General features: G+C 40.2%; 1 long non-coding RNA gene across 3 annotated transcripts; it reads right to left on the reverse strand.

The window, feature by feature from the left end:
- Positions 1-253: 253 nt before the first annotated feature.
- LOC122432521 lies at positions 254-21855 on the reverse strand. 3 transcript variants are annotated; one of them, XR_006266858.1, is made up of 5 exons: positions 21536-21855; positions 14425-14649; positions 1246-1529; positions 1054-1150; positions 254-531 (listed from the first exon to the last, which is right to left on the reverse strand). It is a non-coding gene; the product is annotated as an uncharacterized LOC122432521 (long non-coding RNA). The 3 variants fall into 3 exon arrangements; XR_006266859.1 differs by having other exon boundaries at positions 1054-1529; positions 14578-14649; XR_006266857.1 differs by having other exon boundaries at positions 1054-1529.
- Positions 21856-22380: the final 525 nt, after the last annotated feature.

The raw sequence follows: 22380 nt of genomic DNA on the forward strand, positions 1-22380 counted from the left end.
AAATAGTCAAAAGGCATGCATAACTATTCAAGCAATCATCTATACATTCTTAAGTATATAATAGTTAAATAATCCTAGGCATTTGAAAAATCACGTTAACTTAAAACATCTAGAACGTCAGTACAAGTATCTAAGGGTGTAAAAGGTTCATGACGAACATGACAGCACACACACTGCTGCAGATAATGTGTAAACTTCTCAAATCAGTTCTATTTAAAGAAAAAACCAAATTTACAAATCCTGATTTGGGGTACTTCAAAGAAAAATTTTATTTGGAAAGACTATCTTTATTCCATTATTTTACCACTTTCAAAACATTTTTAGGGCACCTCGTTTGGAATGGCCTTTTGTTACAGAAGCATATTCTTTTGAATTGCCTTAGCGATTTAGTGTTAGAAAATATTTGTATTTTGTTGATTGACTTGCTTTTTATTTACTTGAGTTTATGGTACAAAGTACACTTATCAGACAGGTCCTTGAATATCCTCATCAGGTTAGAAGATTCCAAAGCCCTCACTTCAGAGTTTAGAGCTGCAGGACCAGAACAAAGGGGAATTATTTCTGAGTTTCCAGAGTTGGCAACAGCTCTCAGACCAGCTAAAGAGGTGGTCTTGAGCTGGGCATGTTGACTGACATCTGAACTGAGACCGTGAGGCTGCGGGGAGAGAGGTGCAAGGGGAGGAGGGGGTGGGGATAGCACAATAAAGTTCTCAGGGCCTCAGGGGGCATTCTCCAGAGGGATGTTTTAACCACAGAAAGGGGAAGGTGTGCTGGTACAGATGTCCTATAGGTTGACGTCAAGAAAAATGAGCTATTGTGATGCCCAGTAAGTTCTTCCCAGGGCCCACACTGTATGAGGAGGGTCATCACAGCCACCCAGCTACCCAGGTGCTGGAGAACATCCTCTTGGCATTCTCAAAGTCTTTTCCTCCAACAACATCTCAAATGATTATGCCCCGGAAAGAAAAGCGGGCAAGGGCTTTACCTTAGACACTTCCCCAGACAAGTGATCAGGACAGGCTGGTGCTGGAACCTTACCCACAAAGTACTTACCTCTTGTTTTCCTTCCTCCTGGATGTCAAGCTGCTACTGCTCCCAACTGAAGCGGCTCCTTGCTGTCCATGCTGTGGACACTTTTGCCACCAGATGTCTGCGGATGAAACCCACCGGGGAGTGGCTGCTGAGCGGCGTTCACAATCTCACTTTGCCATCATCACTGGGTTATGATGAAAAGTTGGGCCTTACCACTGAGCAAGACATTGTGTGGAAGGTTAAGTCAGTGTTAGTTGCTCAGTCGTGTCCAACTCTTTGCAACCCCATGGACTGTAGCCCGCCAGTCTCCTCCATCCATGGGATTCTCCAGGCAAGAATACTGGAGTGGGTTGCCATTCCCTAGTATTTTGGTCATCACAGACTTCCTGGAGAAGACTGTTCTCATTAAAATAACCTCCAATATTTTGTTCCATTCTGATAGTTAAGAGATAGATGGCCATCACAAACACAGTACACGCTCTAAAATCCGACATGACCTATAAAAAGAATAAATTGTTCAATCAATAAAATTGGCAAAATATCAGCAACAAAAAAAGACTGGTGACGTAATAACCAGTGGATGTCACACTAATGAAAAGTGGGAGGAGAGAGCCAGTTCTCTCTTTAGGACAAAGTTCATCTCAGGAGAGTGATAGCAGCCTAGCTCTCTAAATCTTTTCCCTCCGTCCTTGAGAAAAGTCTTCGTATTGCACACAACCCTCTGCCTCCAAGATGCAGCATTAGGGCATTGATTTTTCAGGGAATAAACAAAAAACGCAGGAAACACAGGTAAACATGTTATTCATCAAACATGTCCTGGGCATCTTATCTGCCAAACACCTAAGGAGTTTACATTGACTGGAGGATGGAATGGTGCTAACAGGGCTCAGAAGCAAAGCTGCCTACTTCCAATTCTGCCAGTACTTCAAGCTGCAACAATGTGATCTCTTCCAAATATGTCAGCCTTCGTGTTTTTCTCTTTATTTCTCACTTCCAGCCCCTCTTCCTGTGATCAGCCCTCCCTTTAGATGGATGATAGTTTAGGAAATGCTCTGATCACTTCCAAGTGAAGCAAAAGAATGGTTACTATTGGTTACACTCCTTTCTTAAAATTATAGACAGCAAGACTTTCTCTTCCAATGTCTTTGTAGGAGTTTGTTTTCCTCTGGGCTAAAATGCCTGAATTAGTCATTATCTGATCCTTTACAGAAGAAGTGTGCTGACCCTTCATCTTACCTGTCATTATCCTTGTTTGAACAAACTCAAAATATTCCAGATGGTACATGAAAGGCTTCTGTCTGCTTCATCGATCATCCTGGCCTCATTCTCTTCCTCAAACATATCATTCTCATCATTTGGGTCTTATCTCAAATATACCTAACTCTTTTCTTTCTATTTTTTATTTTTTTTTACTGGAGTGGGTTTCCATTTCCTTCTCCAGGGGATCTTCCTGACTCAGAGATCAAACCTGGGTCTTCTGCATTGCAAGTAGACTCCTTACCGTCTGAGCCACCAGGGCATAAATATCACTAACTCTTAATAGAGTATCCCTTACCCCAAGGAATCACAGGTCCTTCTTTATTACCTTCATAGTTATCTTATTTTTTGCTTAGTCATTTTTTCCTCGACTAGTATGCAGGCTTCATGAGACCAGGCACTTTATTGTCTTGTTTATCAGTGACTGGCACTTAAGTGGGTGCTTGGTAATTTTAAAAATTGTAATGAAATACACATAACACATAATAAATCATTTTTAAGTGTACAATTCGGTAGCATTAAGTACCTTCATATTGTTGAGTAGACATCACTACCATCCATCTCCAGAACTTTCATCTCCATGCCTTCTACCCCTGGCAACTACTGTATTCTACTTTCTGTCTTCATGAATTTGACTACTCTAGGTACTATATGTGGAAATCTATGTGTCCTTTTGTAACTTGCTTATTTCATTTAGCATAATACCTTCAAGGTTTGTCCCTATTGTAGCACATATCAGACTTACCTACCTTTTCAAGACTTTCTTTTCCTTTCCTTTCCTTTATGTGTACATACTGCACACTTTGTTCATCCATTCATTCATCGATGAACACTAGGAATTTTTTAATTAGAAATCTAAATGAGGCTTAATTGAGTTTTAAAATCACAACTAGCTAACTAATGAACAATTAGTATGTGCTTAATTTTATATCTAAAATCCCACTAGCAAAGCCAAGAAAGTAATCAGCATGTGTACTGAATTCTACTGGGGACAAGAAAAAAGGTAAGAATATATCACCTGTTTTGGAAATATTCATAAGTCCTTTTGCAGCAGACTACTTTTATTGTCAAAGAAGTGTTAGCCTCTCAGTTGTGTCTGACTCATTGCAACTCTATGGACTGTAGCCCTCTAGGCTCCTCTGTCCATGGGATTCTCCAGGCAAGGATACTGGAGTGGGTTGCCATTCCCTTCTCCAGGGGATCCTTCCAACCCAGGGATTGAACCTTGGTCTCCTGCATTGCAGGCATATTCTTTAACATCTGAGCCACCAAGAAAGCCCATTTATTGTTAAAGCAGAATACAAATGCAATTTCATTCCATTTTAATTTAAAAACAGCACCTAGATCGGCAGGCAATGCTTTATTAATTAACAGCAATCTTCTTAAAAAATCATTTTGTGTTACCTAGATAAAATTTCAGTTTCACAGTTATGAAGCCAAGATTAAAGGGAAACTGAAAGAACAAGTTGCCTGAACATGAGGAAAATATAATAGAGGAAAATAAAGAGAAATCTGGACTTTATTTATCTAATTACACCAAGGGGTAGTGGAAAATTGAAGAGGATCAGAATATACCACCCCCAAATATGCCACTTTGGCATAAGGATTGTTTTGAGTTGAGGGCAACTGAGAAGCAGCAGATGCAAGAAAAACTCTCTGCTCTCCCCTTTCTGTCTAAAAGCAGAGCACAAGTTTCCTTTTGTGAGGGTGTCACCCTCTCCTGGACCAGGAAGGGAAAAACATTTGTCATGGGTGATGCAGATGGTGCCAAGATGAGTCCACATAAATAAAACTTTACTCAGTAACCCATCTTCCATTACTATCCTCCTATATTTACTTTCCCACCATTTCCCACCCACAGAAGTCCAAACCCCTTTCACTTTGTCTTGTCACTTCTCTAGGACTTAGCACCCATTGTTACGATGGTATATAAGCCCCCTGCATTTAATTGATTCTTTGGACATTCACTTTATATGAAGGTCTCCATGCATGTGAAAATATTAAAATATTAACATCAAACAAACAATAAAGAAGGCTGAGCGCCGAAGAATTGATGCTTTCAACCTGTAGTTTTGGAGAAGGCTTGAGAATTCCTGGGACTGCAAGGATAGCAAACCAGTTAATCCTAAAGGAAATCAACCCTGAATATTCTTTGGAAAGACTGATGCTGAAGCTGAAGTTTCAATACTTTGGCCACTTGATGTGAAGAGTCCACTCATTGGAAAAGACCCTGATGCTGGGAAAGATTGAGGGGAAAAGGAGAAGGGGGCGACAGAGGATGAGATGGTTGGATGGCATCACCAACTAAATGGACATGAGATTGAGCAAACTCCGGGAGATAGTAAAGGATAGGGAAGCCTGGCATGATGCAGTTCATGGGATCGCAAAGAGTCAGAAACGACTTATTGACTGAACATCATCATCAAACAAAATTTGTAAGCCTTTTCTCCTGTGAGTGTGTCTTTTGTCAGTCTTACTCACAGGCCCCAGGCACAAAAATCTAAGATGAGAGTTTTCATCCTCTACATAATAATTTGAGAACACAAGGCATTTGTTCAATGAGTTTTCTTTTAATGAAGAAGGAACAGTGGTATAGTAGAAAGAACTTTGAAGTTAGATAAGCCTGGATTGAAGTCTTGAATATACTGTTTAATATATGACCTTGGGCAAAGTATTTAAATTCTGTGCCTCAATTTCTGTATCTATAAAACAGATAAGACTGACTCAATGTCATTGTTGTGAGGGTTACGTAAGATGAAATATGTAAAATATTTTAATTTGTATCTCTGTTGTTAAAGATGGTTGGGAAGAGCTAAGAGTTTGGGAAGCAGGATAGATAAAAACTGAACCTTAAGCTTTTCTCTCTTTCTCAACTTGGGGCTAATATAGAAACATATAGGGGGCCCACTCACTGGGTTAGCTGGCTGTTTTGTGCAAAGAACTTTGCAACTGAAAGAGGTATTTGAGAAAAGTCCAAGACCTCAAAGAGTACAACATAAAGCACAGAAGGGAAGCAGCTGCTGTGGGTATTGCTGATTGATTCACAGGAGGAAGGAAGAAAGGAAAGAAAAGAGACTGTCTGGCTGAATATCAATATGTAGCAAGAGCTTTTACCCGATAATTCTGCTTTAAGGGGCCTCTATTAAGGACATAATCCAAAATACATAAAAGCAATTGAGCATACAGATGGTCATCTCAATCTTATGAGATAGAAAACCCAAAAACAACCTGAATGGCCAAAAATTATAATATTTTTATATGGCAGAATATTACTAGGACTTCCCAGGTGGGCCAGTGGCTAAGACTTTGCACTCCCCATGCAGGGGGCCTGGGTTCTATCCCTGGTCAGGGAACTAGATCCCAAATGCCACAAGTAAAGTTTCTGAGTGCCACAACTAAGACCCAACAGAACCAAAAAAAAAAAAAAAATTATTTAGTCATTACGTACAAATGAGTATAAACAAATATTATCAGCTCAATTATGTAAAAAAAACAAAGGAACAGGTGAAAAAAGACTGGAAGGACATACAAAAACACTGTTAAAAGTACTCTGGGTGGTAGATTGTGAACATGGAAATTCAATGTATTTCTTTTTAGTGTTGCCTATTTTGAAAATTTCTACCCTTAATTAGTATTATTTTAGATTTTTCTTTAATATGAACCATTTTTAGTGAATTTGTTACAATATTGCTTCTGTTTCATGTTCTGTTTTTTTGGCCTCAAGGGATGTGGGATCTCAGCTCCTCAACTAGGCATCAAACCCTCACCCCCTGCAGTAGAAGATGAAGTCTTAACCATTAGATCACCAAGGAAGCCCCCAGTGTCATTTCTATAACCTTCCCTCTTTAAAAACAAACAAACAAAACCACCAACACCACAACAAAAAAAATTATTCAAAAACTATATGCAGAAAAATATCTGTAGTGCAGGCAATCTTGGATATTGATTAAAAGGAGATCCAGCCATTTCATGTTTCAGAATTGTAGGTGGCAAGATGGAACTTAAAGAGCCTGAGACTAGTGTTTCCTCCAGGGTGGAGGCATCTCTTCCCACTTCATAGGGAGAAGGCCCACAGGACAGAGCCTGCACACTTTGAACAGTAAATTGAGAGTCTCAGCAGAAGCCTCAGAACTTTGTACTGTAAAGCCTGGAAGCGAGAACCCTGGTGAGACTCTGGGGACTATAGTTCCCAATATCCCACATTACCATAAAAAGACCTCAACACGACTACTGGAGAACATTTGATCTGGAACAGGACCATGGGCATGTGTCTGATCACAGGAGATTTAAATATGGTAACTAAATCATACAGCTTCCCATTCCCCAGTTCCAGCAAGAGTTTAAAACTATGTTTTTATATCATAGGTGCTTTTGTCCTTCTGAGAAGGCGACTAGGAACAGATGACTGTACCATGGCTCAGACAATGTATTTTCCTCTCGCTGACATTTCACTGCAAATAGCATTTTCCGTGGTCCATTCCACAGGGACTTTTTTCTTTTTGGAGTTCCATGGTTCCTCAAGGTCAGAATTTTCAACAGTTATAGGCTCTGTGGCCCTCATCTGATTTTTAGGAAATATGTGAGCAACTTCAGGCCAAATGCCAAGGATGGTAAGCTGATTCCTACCTCCACAGGAGCTACTCATCTCTTCGTTTTTAAGATTTTCTAGGTGAGTCAGTTAATGGACTATGTCTCCTTGATTTATAAGCAAACATATTAGACCTTCTTGACAGTTCTCACTGAAAGCTCTCTCTCTTGACTTTCTGAACGACTCCACAGCACAGCTAAGTTTAAAGTAATCTTCACATAGCTTCTCTCCTAACTTGTTTTTAATCTTTAATGTGGATAAGGGGTCAAGACTCATGTATCCACTCTGAAATTTTTGCATGGTGGTCTGTTTAGAATAAAACACATAAAGAATTCTTTCCTCAGCTAAAATTTTGATGGAAGAGTCCCACTTAAATATTCTATCATATATACGCATAGAAAATCTCTGGGAAGACTGGTAAGAAATTGGCTTTCTCTGGGAAGAGGGGTGGGGAGACAGGCATGAGACTGTATATACTTACACCATATATTCCTTTTTACTGTTTGGATTTATCATGTGCATGTATTTTTTAAAGATATTTGAATAAATTTAAAAAATCAGAAATGAAAGATAAGAAATCCTGCTTAAATAGACATTTATATCATGTTCTTGGTTGGGACGACTTATCGTTGTAAAACTGTTTAGCCCTCCCACAATTATCTATGAATGTAGTGCAATTCCAATAAAATTCTAGCAAGATTTTTTACGGGAGTTTGACAAATGAATGTCAGAATATATATGAATAAATAAACCTCCACAAACTCCCTAATTTGAGAAAGAGGAGGGATTCACCTACCAAATATTAAGATGTGGTAATGAGCCAACAAAACTTAAAAACTGTATTTCAGGTAAGGGACAGACAAAACAAACAAGGGAACAGAACAGGAATGTGCATGAGGGTTGAGTCAAGTCATAGGGAAAAAGGATTATTTAATGTATCATGGAAAAATGGTTCACTTCACGGAAGAAAAAAATAAAACTTTGTCTCTACCATACACCATATACAAAAATAAATCCCAGTTGGATTAAAGGTGTAAAAGATTAGAAAATATTAAAAAGAGGAAAGTTTCTTTAAAATTTCTTAAAACAAGCCTCTCAATTCACAAATGGATACATGAATACACCAAAATTAAGTAGTTTTGTTCAAAGAAAACATACTGGCAATGTTAATACATAGCTAACAGACTGGGAAAAGATATTTACAGTATTTAAAATCAATAAGGGGAAAAATAGCTACAGAGAAATTATGGAAACCAGTAAGAAAAAACAGGAAACCCTACAGGAAAACGGTCAAAGAATTCTCATAGAGAGATTCTCAACCTCACCAGTAATCAAGTCCAAAGTGAAATAATTATGTGTTTTTTTTACCCAGTAAACTGATCAAGATTAGGAAGTTGGATAGAACCAAGTGATGGTGAGGATGTACAGAAGAAACACCCCAAATGTTGTTAATTGAGTGTTAACTGGTGAGGCCCTTTCCAAGATCAATTTGGAAGTATTACAAGAAAGTGATAAAGTCCACATGCTATTACCTAGTAATTTCATTCCTAGATATACCCTAGAGAAAATTTTAAATGGTTCACAGGGTAACTTCACAAGTACTCACTGTTGTGTTGTTTGTGGTGGCAAGGCTGGAAGCAATTACTATTATCCAATAATGGAGAATACTAAACATTTCTCATAAGTTGTAAAAATGCTAAATACATTGCAATAGTTAAGCAAACAAGTGTCACTTTAAGAAAAAGACTCTTCTCTAAAAATCTAAATTTATACAACAAACAAAATGAGAATTTTTATTATTAAATGATTCTTTTAATTTATATCAGGATAATGGAAAAACTTTTATTAGAAGCCAGAATACCTGACTCCACCATTCAGGAGCTATTAAACTTGGGGCTAGAATCTAGCCTAGATACTTAATCTAGTCAAGCCAGTTCCTTCATCTGTGAAATGCTGTCTGCTTCAGTGTCAGTGTGAAGAATAAGCATGAAAATATTTTGTGAAATATGAAATGTTATAAACAAAAACCTAAGGATTCATTAAAATTACCCTTTTGATGTAAAGTAGCAACTCCTTTAATATTTTTTAAATGGATTTATAAGAACAGAATTAACACATGACTAAAAAGGAAATGTGCTATAATATAGAAAACTCTATTTCTGGGTCAATTACTTTCAAGCACAGTAGGAGGTAGAATATATATATATTAAAACATTCTGGATAATGTAAAGATAGAATGAGAGTAGGCTATGGGAAGCTCCTATTTTCTCTTTAGAATAAACTCATTACTTCTTGAACAGTTTTTAGAATTCCATTTTAACTGATTAATTTTAGCAAAACTTTTAGGATTGTGTGTGTGTGTGTGTGTGTGTGTGTATGTGTGTGTGAGTGGTTGTCCTACGGTTTACAATACACATCCTTAACTTTTCAGAGTTTTCTAAAAAATATCTACTTATTTATTTAGCTGTGTTGGGTCTTAGTTGACACAACTCATGTAGGATCTTAGTTCCCAGACCAGGGATCAAACCTGCATCCCCTCCATTGCATGGCAATCTCTTAACCACTGGACTGCTGGGGAAGTCCTAACTATCCAGTGTTTTTAGAGTTATATTGTAGCACTTCACATAAAATAGAACACTAAAAATTGCATGCCTCATTCTCTCTTTTCCTTCTAGAACCCTACATGTTAGATCTTTTGGTATTATCTGATATAACAGGTCCCTGAGGTACTGCTCATTTTTTCATTTGATAGCAATTTTCCCCTCAGATCTTCAGAGTGAATAATTTCTATTGATCTGTCATCAAATTCACAAACACTTCCTTCTGTTCTTAAGGCTATCCAGTGTAAATTTTATTTCAGACATTATACTTTTCAGTACTACAATTACCTTTCAGTTCTTTAAAAATTTCTATACTCTTCTGAGATTTTCCATATTTTCATTCATTACAAATATGCTTTCTTTTAAGTCCTGAGCATAGTTGTGACGGCTACTTTAAAATCCTTGTGTTGAATTCCAACAGCTGATTCATTGTGGGGCTAATTCACCATTGAACTAGGTTTAGGGGTTACCTTTGCCTACTTCTCTGTATGTCTAGTAGTTTTAGATACTATCCTGGACATAGAGAATGATGTACTTTACAGATCTCACTTCTGTTACGTTCTCTAAAGAGCAGCAATGTCTTTTTGTCTTTGTATACAGTGGACTTGGCTGAACTCAAACTCTGAAGCCAGTGCAGTGTTCTTGGGTTTATCTGGGCTGCTTGCAGTGCACCTTGCACATGGGTAGTTTAGGAGTTAGCTAGAGACGTGGGCAGTTTCTACACAGACTTTAAGGCTCCCTCTCTGTGGCTTTCTTCTTTCTGGGATTTCTCCTCCACTTTCCATTTTTTGTTGTTTTAATTGCCTCTTCTTCATCTCTTTGGTGAGGCAAGGATTCCCAACCTAGGGTTATGGCAATGGCCTGACACACAACACCAAGTCATGAGACTGATGGCAATTTAGAGTCAGTCACACGTACTCAGAGCCTGGGGGAGGATACCAGACACCACTCAGGGCTTGCAGGGAGCTGAAGCCTGCCACTTGGGCATAGGCAGGAAATGTACCTGTCCTCAAAACAAGAAGGGTTGTTTGGCTAGAGGACCTTTGAGGACCATGGAAGCAGAGTGGGGAGGGGAACTTGGTGTTAGGCCATTCATAGCCTTCCTGATCCTACCCAATGTCCAAGCAGCACATGATACTAACTCTAGGCCCTGTATCACACTGTGGTTGTGCTGGAATCCACTCTCTGGCTCTCCAAGCCAATACATCTGCAAGTTTCCAAGTTTACATCATCCTATAGAACTGGGTGCTGAAGGCTAAAAGACATAAAAATAGGAAACTTCTGAAGCGCCATTTCATTCTTCTAAGTATTGACTTCCCTCCAGAGTTTGCCTTCTTTTGCTTGCTCTGCAGTGCCTCTTGGTATTTTAAAAATATCTTATCCAGAATTTATAGTTGTTATTTGCAGAAGAGTGATTTGATGGGAGCTCTCTGGTTAATACCAGAAGCAGAACTTTTGAAGTTTATTCTTAATCTTTGGCTATAAGCAGTTTAACTAGATAGCTGAAGAATTTATTGATTATACAATTTATTGATTATAAAAGGAATTGGGTAGAGTCTTTGGAATGATAATAGTAAAGCATATTAACTCATAGCTGTAATTAATAACTGTAGGGCTCAAAAAATATCATCCCATAAGATATGTACATTTTGATTTAGTGCAAATTTTGATTCCACACAAATAATTCCAAGTCAGTTGGACTCAGCACTGATCAGATAAATCCAAGAAAAAATGTGTTTTATTTCACATTTTTTTACATACTGCTACAATAGATATGAAGGGAAAAAAGCCATTATTTGACAACATAGTCCCATATTTCTTCTTGGATATACACCATCTTCCAGAAACCATGATTGACTTCTACCAATTTTCTCTTATTCTGCCTTGCTTCTACATTTATTCCTAATTCGATTTTATTTATACTTATTCTTATAAGCATTTCCCTAACACTATATATTCGTGCTTCTGTATCCCTACAAGACTATAAATGTCTCCTGGACATAGATCAAATATTTGATTCCATTTAAATCCATACACAGCACATACTTGTGTATGCTGATTATTCTTTTTTCAGTGAATCTTATCAAGCCTTGAATGGACAAATTGGGTTTTAAAATTCTTCAGAACTCTGGACGTGGCTGTTGTCTTTGGTGAGCCCAGAACCACTCACAAGAGTCAATGGCAGGTTACGAACATAGCTAAGACTTCTTATGGCAAAGGACAGAGAGCAAAGATGTACTGGGAAGTCCAGAGAGGTTACTACAGGCTTCCAATGTCCTTGGTCTGAAGCTGCCAGGAATCCTCTCTCTCTCTCTCTCTCTGTCTAGCAGCAAACTACAGGCATATGTTAAGTATCTCTACCTGTGGAAGCCCATTTGAGTCTCAGGGTCCAAGATTTTTATGGGGAGCTGTTAAAGTACACACATTATGCGGTACAATCAGCTACAGCAACTGAGACTCAGGTCCCCAACTGTGAAACCAGGTGTCTGAGTTGTGCAAAGGAACCTGACAAGCCAGCATGGCGTGTTCCGTTTCTCCGGGTGTTCACCACAAAATCGTCACTCATAATAAAAAAACATTCCACAGGCCAAATTCCCAGGGCCTGCCAGGTCAGTCATGGTTTCCTTGGAGACATTCAAGAAATAAGCAACCAGACCCGCTGCAGAAACTTTCTCCCAAGGGTGTGTATGTCCTTGCTATCTGTTATTACCAACTCCCGGCTTACTGATAGAAGTTAATATGAAGCTAGCTAAGTCCTGGCATGTGGGAAAATGTTTTTAAGACCACTGCACATCTACATCATTTCCTCTAGTCTCTCTATCTACCCTTCCCAACACGTTCCCAGACTCCAATTTCTACAGTGGGCTATTCTTTACAAACAAGTAAGCTACCTCTAGGAAGCAACAGTTAATGCTGTTTGGAAGAAGCATACACGCTCAGTCGTGTCTAACTCTTTGCAACCCCATGGTCTGTAGCCCTACAGGCTCCTCCATCCATGGGATTTCCCAGACAAGAATACTGGAGTGGGTAGCCATGCCCTTCTCCAGGGTATCTTCCCAACCTAGGGATCCAACCTGGGGTCTCATGTATTGCAGGCAGTTTCTTTACCATCTGAGCCACCAGGGAATCCTATTAAATCCAATTGATATTACCTCCTGGAAATTTTCTATATCTAGCTCCTTTGTTTCATATAACTTCACTTCCCTGTTAATTGCTCCTTCCTGGCTTCTCCGTCTCTCTCTTCCCAGGTCATTATTCATTACAGAAGAGCTGTCAGCCCCATTCTTTCTAGAAAGCAACACATCACACACCAAAAAATAGTTTCTGCAAAAGATCCCTTACATGAGGTATTATAACCACTCAGGTCAGTATGTTCAGTTGTTTCCCTGTGTGTTATATATGTAACACATATAATATCAATTTTATTAAAAAATTAATTGATTCCTACCCCAAATTGAAAAATATGCCCAGTGGAATGGAATTTATTTCTTGGAACCCTTTGAGCCATGGAACCGAAATCATAACTGCTTCCTGTATCTCATCCTTTCTCTGCTTTATGACATCTGGACTCTTATCCCAATCTTTTTCCTTTTTCAGCTGCTATATTCAGAGTCCTTTTCATTAGCTACTTCTGCTTAAATTTCAATCATGTAGAGAAGACTACAGCTCAGTAAGGGACAGCAGCGAAGGACTCCTTCTGCGGTAGACACGGTTCATAGGTCCCTTCTGTGGCTGTAGGCACAACTTATACACAGCATGAATCAGAACATCAGCCTGAATATGAACTTTCAAACATTTAACTTGTAACAATGATAACCTAAGGTATTCAAGTAAGACTGCACAAAAATCAAGAAAGCTCTCAAGAAGTTGAGGGCTATACTGAATGAGGAAAAAGCTAAGAGAACTCTTAAACTGTTAAAAAAACTTCACACAAAAAAATGTACTTGTGAGTGAAAACTGTCTAGATCAGTTTCTAAAGGGTGATGTCTTCAAATCTTCAAACTTACCAATTGTGGTATTTCTTAATTTTAACTTTGTATAACAATATACGCACAATTAGAATGCTGTTATGCCAAGGACAGACATTACCAGCAATAGTAGCAGAAAAATTCTCATTAAAAGTGAACTGAAGCTAAACACTATGGGCTCCTTTCCCAGTGAGTAGTATACATATGCATTTTGTTATTGTAGGGTGCATGGAAATCTTTTTGCTTCTTTTATATTAAAAATAAAGTTTATATTTTGTTAAAGCAATAAATATATTTAAAAAAATCAAATGTGCAAAATAATATTTGCAAAAACAGTTCTCTCTCCAACTCCAGATCCCCGGCTCTAAAGCCAAGGCAACTATTATCATAGATAACACTGGACTATTCTTCCAGAGATATTTTATGTGAATAGTAAATAGTAATAATTCTAAAGCTAACATCAGAGAACTATATTCAGTATCCTTTAATAAACCATAATGGAAAAGACTATGAAAAAGAGTGTATATGTACAACTGAATCACTTTTCTGTAGAAGAGAAATTAATATAGCATTGTAAATAAGCTATACTTCAGTAAGATAAATTTAAAAAAATAATAAAGCTAACATCATGTAAGGAAGTCAGTAGGCTCTTTTGAACTTATTTTTGAATCAACATGCCACTTTTCAAAGATTACATTAGATAGGCTATTAGTCCAACCCTGAATTACAACTGTATTTTTTGTTATACATAAAAGTGTTATGAATACCTCTTATAGATATAATTTAAATGTCATGATCCCTAAATCTTAATTCTTGTGTTATACCCCCCACCATCAATGGCTCAAATAATCATTCCTTTCTCTGATTTTTCTATTTTTCCTATAACAGAAAGGTTTTCAGCCTCTAATACTTTCCACACAAATTTTCCCCATATCTTTTACATCTTTGTTCTTTTAATCTCTCTAATTCTAGTACTTACTTTCAGCAGATAACAGGAAAAAATATTTCTACTGTCACTTCAGGCATTTCCTCAAGGTTGTCTCCCTGATAATGTCATTTCCATGACCAAAGGGTATTATGCTGAAGGATATGGAACATACACCAAAGTTAGAACACACGAAAGATGCCACACCTCGGCCGCAGGTAGGTAATGAAGAACACAATCTTGTGTTTTCTCCAGCAGAATGGAACAATTGAGAGCAGTCTAGAAGACAAAAGAAAATGAGATAAATTATTTGTTAAATATTTCCAAAATGTGGCTCTTTTACTTTATAGAACTAGCCCATTTAAAAATACTCTAGCAAAATAAGGTTATAATTTTTCAGAAACATATATACTGAGTAAATCAAGATACACTGGTCTCCATAGATTAAAGAATCAAGAGAACCCCAATTTATGGAAATAAATTAGATAAGCAATTTTTTAAAAATTTGTTACCCTCAGAAGCTAAATCAATATTCATTGAAGTGCTGGATTAAATTAACCATGCCAAGAGCAATTAATGAAACAATAGCTCCAATAAAGCCTCATTAAGTAATCAATTAGAATCATTACAAGGAAGAAAAGATTTAGCAGAAAGCTCCAGGCCAGTAGCCTGAAAGTGAAGTTGCTCAGCTGTGTCCAACTCTTTGTGACCCCAGGGACTGGAGCCTACCAGGCTCCTCCGTCCATGGAATTTTCCAGGCAAGAGTACTGGAGTGGACTGCCATTTCCTTCTCCAAGGGATCTTCCTGACCCAGGGATCAAACCTGGGTCTCCTGCATTTCAGGCAGATTCTTTACCATCTGAGCCACCTGGGAAGCCCAGCCAGTAGCACGAGTTTCATTTTTAAAAGACCATTCTTATTTTAACCAGAGCTGAAGGCATAAGGCATTTGCCCTTGAAAATAAGTAACAGTCTAAAGGATTATAGGAGGATTTCTCATAGTTTTGATTTTGTGATTATTTGGATAATTACCATTCAGGAAATTCTAATTTTCATTTAGAGGTGATTTTGTCAAATTCACTGCAAGACTTCTTAGAAAAAGTAATTTTATAATATCCCAAGTTCTTAAAAATTTTTCCCCCTCTATGGGTACTGTTCTCCTTTCCAATGATTATGAGCTAAGATTAACTAACATTTGCTTTACTCTTAAATTTTTAGGTGTGTATTTATTTCATCTATGCAGTGTGACCTTGGGCAAGTTACTTAGCTTATCTGGGTCCCCATATTGAAGTGAACTCTTTGCGACCCCATGGACTAGCCCATGGAATTCTCCAGGCCAGAATACTGGAGTGGGTAGCCTTTCCCTTCTCCAGGGGATCTTCCCAACCCAGGGATCAAACCCAGGTCTCCCTCATTGCAGGTGGATTCTTTACCAGCTGAGCCACAAGGGTAGCCCATGGTCCCCATATTATCACCTATAAAAAGAAGTTGGTCTAGAGTTGATCTTTAACAGGGATTCTCAACCTCTTCACCATCCTTCCCTACAGACATTGCTAGGGGAACCACTGACTGAAACTGCCTGCCCTGGCCAGGCCAGATAGTAACCATTTGCATGAGTTACCTTAAACAGGAGGTCCTAGAAAGGAACGCAGAACTAACAAGCTACCACCAATCCGAAGAATTCAGAAAAGATCTAAAGGAGGGAAGAGAAGCCAGTCCCTGTCCTACCAACCTCCCAGAATCCTCCTCACTGGAATCCATCTTGGCTGAGCAATGCGCACACACCCAGGGAGGACCCAGAGTCAGAATGATTGGCCAGAGACAACCGGGAAGCTAATCCCGTCACCATAAGATCCAAGACTGCGGGCCACGCACATAGCAGAGCTGTCCTCCTGGGTTCCCTTACCCCTTTGCTCTCCACTCTGGCGCCCCTTCCCAATAAAACCTCTTGCTTTGTCAGCATGTGTCTCCTTAGACAATTCACCTCCCAGTGTTAGACAGAGCCCACTCTCAGACCTGGAAGGGGTGCCCCTTACTGCAACAACACAATGGTTATGATGAATTAACATCAGTAGTGGCTCACCCAGCTACTGGGTGAGGGTACCTGTTGCCTGTCCTCTCTTTCTTTGGGGGACACCACTGATCTAAGATTAGTGTTAACTATACAAGTCTGTGGAGAAGGAAATGGCAACCCACTCCAGTATTCTTGCCTGGAAAATTCAATGGACGGAGGAGCCTGGCAGGCTGCAGTTCACGGGGTCACAGAGTCAGACACGACTGAGTGACTTTTACTTATACAAGTCTATAGTGATTAGGAGATTAAAAATGACCATCTGAAATTGTGTAACCTTGAGAGCAATTTTTTGGTTTTTCCTTCATTCAACCTATATTTACTCAGCACTGTGCAGGGCTCTGAGACAACAGGCACAGTTCTTGAATAAAATCATCTTTTTTGAGGTACTTAGTAAAAAAGAAAAAAAAACCACATAATTTAAAGAGGGTGAAGCCTATGCTACCATGGCTTTCAATACATTACCTCTTTAACCACACTTCTTTGTCCATTTGATGAAATTAATAGGAAAACCTCTGCAACAAATTAAACATACCCATATGTCAAGCACTGCCCCAATCTTTAATCTCAAACTTGCAAAAGTAAGAGGTCAAAACTTCAGTTTACAGGTTTTGGCTACTCTACGATTCTAGGCAATTGTTGGGTTTATTGCTTATCTGCAAAAACATTTTAAGGTAGGGTACCACTCACTGAGATAACGGAGTATGGACGAGGACAGAATGTGTTGGCATGTCTTTTATCACACTTATGGATCAAGCTATTTCATTATTTGTACAGGTTAAATGATTTACACCTGCAATATCAACCATTTAATTTTGGACAGATTTAGTAAGTTTCCCCAGCAAAATTAGGCCAGAGTTCCAATTTTGAACATAAGTGTAAATCTCTCTTCCTTAAATTTTAAACCCTTTCCCCTGCTTTTAGGAAACATAATTGCATAATTCAGACTCCTTCAATACTGTGACCTAGTTCCCCCTCTTGGTGTTATAAACGGCTTGTGTAACTATGGTAACCATCCAGGGAATACTGAATGTTTTTCTGGTCAGCAATATGCAAAGTATACCATATGTTTTGTTTTTCTCTCTGGGATAACCAAAGTGGATAATACATGCTTGCTTTTCTTCTTAGTTATGGGAATGACATTTTATCATACTGAATTTTCTATAACGATAGACCAAGTCATTCACAGTAACTCCGTTAAAAGGTTTTAGGATCGTCTCTTGCTGTTAGTGGTCATTCTAATTGCTGCAGGCACTATAACCCATAGTAGGATTGTGTACACCAATCTGTGCTGTTTACCTCATAAACTAAACGTACAGGCTAACAATACTAACATCAGCAACATTCCATCCTGAGAATCTGGTTATTTTCTTAACTTCGTCCTTTAGTCCTAGACAAAGTGTTTCCTTAAAGCAAAAAACTAAAATGGAATCATCTTGGGGGGTCTACTCAGATACCAAGAAGACTTATTTCCAGTTTTTAGTGATTTTATATGTCTTCTTTTTTGCTGTTTTCCTACAATTAAGGTGTGCTCTTGTGCTCTGTCGTGTCGGACTCTTTGCGACCCCATGGACTGTAGCCTGCCAGGTTCCTCTGTCCATGGGATTCTCCAGGGTAAGCACACTGGAGCAGCGTTGCCATTGCCTCCTCCAGGGGATCTTCCTGGCTCAAGGATTGAAACTCCATCTCCTGTATGTCCTGCATTGGCAGGTGGATTCTTTACCACTGAGCCACCTGGGAAGCCCCCACAATTAAGGTATACTACTTACATAATAAAGCAATCAAAAATGCTTTAAAATTGAGCTCACTGGAGACGTAAATTCTTAGTATTGTTGTTGCCTATTGTACTAATGAACTGATTTAAAGTTTTGGTTTTTCTCAGTATAATTTAAAATGCTTCATTCGGACTTCTAGGACAAATTATACTCTAAAACAAATGCCTAGATCTTTAGATTTATTTGCAATAGATATAATTACATTTCTACAGGGGGCTATCAATTAGTAACCTTTCAATATGAGGATTTTAAAAGTGATTTCCTTCCATTTCACTATATTTTACATAATGCTTTCCAACAATCCAAACATCTTTCTTAGAAAAACATTGCTATCTGCTTCACTGAATTAAACAGGGAATTAACTGCCTCTTAGTGGTTTAGAAAAGGCCTCACTAACCAAATGCAGTGTGGAACAACAGCACCAAATACACTCGTCAAACAAATCAAGTGTGAAAAGGCATCAGTTAGGCAATAGGGAAATTTCAATTGTCTGGATATTAAATGATAGATAATTTTTGGATGCGATAAAGATGTTGTAGATTATCTGTTCATATTTAAAGTATTTATGGAGGAAAATCATAATAATGCATAAAGGATAAGGGAGTGAAATATTATGGGCCATATATTGATAAATGTTCGAGCTGGATGAATGGTATATTTGGATTTATTGTACTATTACCTCTACTTTTGTGTGTGCTTGAAATTTTCCAGAATAAAGTTTTTAAAAATATTAAAAAGTAGAAAAAAAGAAAAGGATTTCAAATTTAATTGGCCTGACTCAAGCAGTAGCTGAGTTTTCTCAAGAGGTGTCTTTAGGAAACCTTCAGCACTGCTTGCTAGTTACAGTTTTCCATCAGATTGCAGGGAGTTTTTTTTTTTTTTTTTAAAGAATAGTTGTGTGTGTTTAGTTGCTCAGTGGTGTCTGACCTTTTTGAGACTCCATGGATTGTAGCCCACCAGGTTCCCTGTAACGGGATTTTCCAGGCAAGAATACTGGAGTGGGTTGCCATTTCCTTCTCCAGGGGATCTTCTTGACCCCGGGATTTGAAGCTGTGTCTCTTATGTCCCCTGCATTGGCAGGTGAGTTCTTTACCACTGTACCACCTGGGAACCCTCATAGTTTGAAGTGTTCTCCCGCATACCCTGCCAACACTTTACAACCTAAATAAGGGCCTCCAGGGACTGCTTGGGCTTCCCTTGTGGCTCAGCTGGTAAAGAATCCACCTGCAATGCAGGAGACCTGGGTTCGGTCCCTGGGCTGGGAAGATCCCCTGGAGAAGGGAAAGGCTACCCATTCCAATATTCTGGCCTAGAGAATTCCCCATGGACTGTATAGTTCACGGGGTGGCAAACAGTCGGACACTACTGAACAACTTTCATTTTTTTCCAGGGACCTCTTAAAAATTTCCTACCAGGAACCTCTTACAATAACAGATTTATAAATTAATGTTAACCTCAGACAGTTCTACTAATTTGAAGGTGTCAGTAACCTCTTTTTTAAGGTGACCTTTGTACTTTTTCACTTTCATACTAAAGAGCAAATAAGATGCCTTTTTTCTTTACTTACATAATTAAACATCACCAATTAACTTCTATATTTTGGAGAATCGGGGACTTTTAAATATTGCATTTAGCAGGGTGAAGGAAAAGACCCCAAATTTCCAGTTAAGTGACTAGTGAGAAGAAAAGGACATGAGAAATAACCAAGGTCAAGGGCTGAGTTTGGGGAGTACAGTGATTTTTTTTTTTAATCTCCCCCCACACTCTGCTTTCACAACTATGGTAGGAATAAATGTTGATTATCTTTTATAAATCAGCACAGCAAGAAAGCACATCTCTAACAATTCACATACACACATATATTACCATATCAGAGTGTTCTTTATAGGTTTAGAGCAACACAGGCTGAAAAGTCATTATTTAGATTTTTTGCTTCCTTTCAGCCTGTTCAACAGAATTGTGAAAGGTGAAACTAATGTTTTCATTTCCATATTCATCCTTCCTTCCTCTCATCCTGTTCATAGTTCCTGGAGGGAGTGCTTTAGGTATTATGAAATCATTGCTTTCTCTCACTTCTAGTTTCTAACTGTGTCATACCTGCCGGCAAATCACTTCTTAGACTGAATAAAACCCATAGGCGCATTTTGTGTCACATCTGAATCAATAAATTATAGGGCATCTTGTATTATTTGGGGCCTTCATTAAAAACTAGCTGATTTAAATATATTAGTACACAAAAATAGCAGAGTTTAAGTAAAAGGTGACTAAAATTCAATTCTTAGCGGTGACTTTTTTAAGTCCTGGCCACTTAATCTGAAAGACTTCCAGAATGACAAGAAAATACCTAGGCAGTCCTCAGAAATATCAACACAATACACTGTACTGCCTAGGCTGACTTAATATTCAAGTGATCAAACCTTGAAGCCTCACAGCACAAACACACACCTGAGTCCCGAGCCATGTTATCTTGTTCCCAAGACTCAAATTTCGAAGAGTGCTTCTTTTTCGGTTTGAAATTTAAAATATCCTCTAGATCAAGGTCTAGATTGCTCTTTGCATGTCAGTGGTTACATACTATTAACAGCTGTTTCAAAAGGGCTCTAAATAGGTCACCAGACAGGTGGCCCACCACTGTGAACCAACTGGGTATAAGGAGAAATCCAAATTTATCGCCCATTCAGGTTTTCTTTTTAACGCAGAGGTACTACTCACAATAGTGCTTGTTTACACAGGCAATTGTTAAAGTTTCCCATGTATTTGTTCTCTTTACACCCATTTCTTTGAAAAAATACACGCTGTTATATACACCGAGTCCATATGGAACTCAAATCAACTCCTCTGCTGGGCATTTCATTTAACACCAGACAGGAATTTAAACCGTGAGAGCCGATCAAGTAAGACCAGAATAAGTGTCTGACTCCTCATTAAGTTTATCCTCGCGTCTCCATCACCCCTACAAGCCGGGTCCCCAGTGGTTTTCAGTTCTTAGGTCGAAGATGTTAAGTTGACCGTGCCCCTCTCGCCGCCAGGAAGCCGTCGCCGCCGACGTTTCAAGTTTAAACATTCTGATTCCCCGTGGGTAAAACACTTTATTTTTTTAGAAAAAGGTTGTCTGTTGGACAAACAGGTACAGGGTAGAGTTTGCCTAAAATAAACGCGAGTCTCCAAAAGCTGGAAGGCGGACCAAACCCGCAGGTCCTGGGGCGGCGGGAGACCCCCCGCAAGGGCGGAAGCTGGACAAAGCCCGGAGGGAAAAACCCAAAGGCTGGCGGCCTAACGCAGAAAGAGACGCAGGGGGCCGCGGGGGCGCCGCCGCCTACCTCCGCGATCAGCCCCCGATGCGCTGGGAGCCTGAAGGCCGCGGCGGGAGGAGGACAGGGCCCGAGCGCGGCGCCGGCCCTGCGGGCACGCCGCCGCCGCCGCCGCCGCCGCCGCGCATGCCCGAGAGCCGCGCCCGCCGCGTAGTCCCGGCAGGCCTCCCTCAGGGTCGCGGCGGGAAGCGGCTGCCCGCTGCCGCTTTCTGAGGCTCGCCAGGGGCCGCGCTAGGCCCCAGCTGAAGGGGGCGGGGGGCGGGGCGGAAAGTCGGTAACACCGGGCCGAGGGAGCGGGACCCAGCTTCCCCCTCCCTGAGGGAAGGACGGAAGGAAGGCGGTCGCCCGCCCTCGCGCTTCAGTCCCATTCAGACACTGAGCGGAGAGGCGGGCCGGGCCGTGCTGCCCCTTTAAGAGGAGGCGGGGCGCAGCCTGCCGTTTGGCCGCCCTCCGTACCCTCCCCCCGCCCGGGCCGAGAGTTGACAGACCAATCGCCCGGGTGGCGAAGGGAAGGCGGGAGAATGCGAACCCTGCGGTAGGGCGGTAGGGGCGGGCCCCTGGGCCTCTCAGGAGGGAGCCCTGCGCAGGCGCAGAGGCGGCCGCAGCCGGAGGGGCGGGGGCAGCCCAGCGAGAGAGACTCTCCGGCAGGCGCGGGAGGGTGATTGGGAGAAAAGCGGACAGCGAGAGGCTTGTCATGGGGATCCGAGTTACGGGGCGGCATTGGTAGCATCTGGGGCCTCCCGGGGGGACCGGAAGTGTCAACGCCCGGGACCCCGGCGCCAGCTCCGCTAGGGGAGGTCGGGGGTGGGGGGGTCCCTGCTGCTCTAGTCCTGGGGAGGGAGGGGGGGAAGGAG

Source organism: Cervus canadensis, chromosome 31 (genome assembly GCF_019320065.1).
Source record: "Cervus canadensis isolate Bull #8, Minnesota chromosome 31, ASM1932006v1, whole genome shotgun sequence".
Taxonomy (NCBI): domain Eukaryota; kingdom Metazoa; phylum Chordata; class Mammalia; order Artiodactyla; family Cervidae; genus Cervus; species Cervus canadensis.